The sequence below is a fragment of the Mus caroli genome, chromosome 9 (assembly GCF_900094665.2).
Source record: "Mus caroli chromosome 9, CAROLI_EIJ_v1.1, whole genome shotgun sequence".
Classification (NCBI taxonomy): domain Eukaryota; kingdom Metazoa; phylum Chordata; class Mammalia; order Rodentia; family Muridae; genus Mus; species Mus caroli.
In genome coordinates, this window is record NC_034578.1 from 112,863,351 (window position 1) to 112,865,357 (window position 2,007).

Consider the following 2,007-nt stretch of genomic DNA (forward strand, 5'->3'; position numbering starts at 1 on the left):
TCACTGACTGGGGACCCAACCTTTACATTCGCTCACCAGATTCACCAGATGAGGAAGGAAAGATGGTGCTCCCTGAGCATTCTGAATCTACAAAGCACACCGTTAGGATGACCCTCAGTGAATCCTCTCAAGAAATACCTCTAGCAGACATTCTGCCTAGAGAACTATTTTTAAAGGAGACATGGTGTCTTAGTCAGGGTTTTCCTGATGTGAACAGATACCATGTCCAAGGCAAGTCTTATAAGGACAATATTTAATTGGAGCAGGCTTACAGGTTCATATATTCAGTCCATTCTCATCAAGGCAGGAACATGGCAGCATCCAGGCAAGCATGGTACAGGAGGAGTTGAGAGTTCTATATCTTCACCTGAAGACTGCTAGTGGAAGAATGGCTTCCAGGGAGCTAGAATGAGGGTCTTAAAGCCCAAGCCCAAAGTGACACACCTATTCCAACAGGGCCACACCTTCTAACAGTGTCACTCCCTGGGCTAAGCACATACAGACCGTCATACATGGAGCCTTAGAGAATGAAGGTAACTGCCCAAGAATGTGAACTCAGTAAATGGCTGAACTGTAAGTGACACCAGTGGACTGGCCTTCAAGTCCCAGTCAGTCCTTCACCATTCAGACACAGCATCTCCTGAACGTTCTCCAAGTTTGACATTTAGATCTTACTCTAGGTCAGCGATAGTATGCCTCACCAATAAAGGATTGCACACATACTCACAAACTAAATGCCTGGAATCAGATCAACAATATAGAGCTAACACCTCAGAGAACAGCATAAAGTCTCTGAGGTAGGCATGAGTCATTTCATGGGTCTCGGGAATTCAGTGCACATCTCAAAATCTGCAGGAAGGTGGCAGCTGGCTACTGGGAAGGTTTCTGATGACGCTAACTTGGCTTGATTTGGTGGGAGGGGAAAACCCACACAGCAGACACAAAGGAACTCCAGATGGATTCCAATGCAGGCAGCAAGGAGGCAGACTGGTGGCCAGCAAAAATGAAGTTCAAAAGGGAGAAATCGTGTGTGTGTGTGTGTGTGTGTGTGTGTGTGTGTGTGTGTGTGTGTGTGAATGAAAATCATGTAGTTGGCTTGCAGGTGCAGTGGCTTAGGTTTTATTATGTTTCATCTGACTGGTAGTCACACCATCTCCCTGTCACTGGATCACAGAGCGAGTGCAGGAGAATAAACATCATAGGAGGAGAGCTTCCCTCTTGTAACTCAAGTTTGTCAACAGCTGGGCTCTACACTGACCAAATGTTGTATGGAGGAAACAGTTCAGAGCATTTCTGGGGTTGCTTTGATGGTGTTCTACACCGTGAAAAACCAATTTTCAGAAAGCAAACAGGGCGCTTGGCAGAACGTGAAAGGAGGAAAAACCTGACGCTGTGCTGAAGAATTATATTTGCTCCTGCTCCCGTGCCCTGGAACCAGGACAGAAGCAGTCTTGGATGTCAGCAAATAATCTTTTCAATTAGGAAGACCAATATGTAGACCAGGATTCCTACTCCCTCCCACTGGTCTCTTTCTTCAGCTTAAATATCAATTTCTGATAAGATAAAGATCATAGAAGTAGAGCACAGGGTATGTTCATACAATTAACTTGAATATGGTGATAAAATATTTGAAATTATTTCCAATTAAAGATACAATAAAGCACTGTTTTCATATGAGCAGGAAGTGAGGGGTTGTATAGGACAGATCTGGCTTCTGTTTAGGTCATGTTGTGAAGCAAGAACTGGGGACCAAGGAAGTAATAGCCAGTAAACAAAATATACAAAAAGGAGAATTTTCTTCTGTAATAGGTATAATCAGGTCATGACATTCAATGTCACTGGAGGTCACAGACTCAGATACTGTGGTTGGAGTTTTAAAAGAACTTGAATAAATTTTTTTTTAATTTTTAACATTTTTTATTACATATTTTCCTCAATTACATTTCCAATGCTATCCCAAAAGTCCCCCATAGCGCCCCCCACTTCCCTACCCACCCATTCCCATTC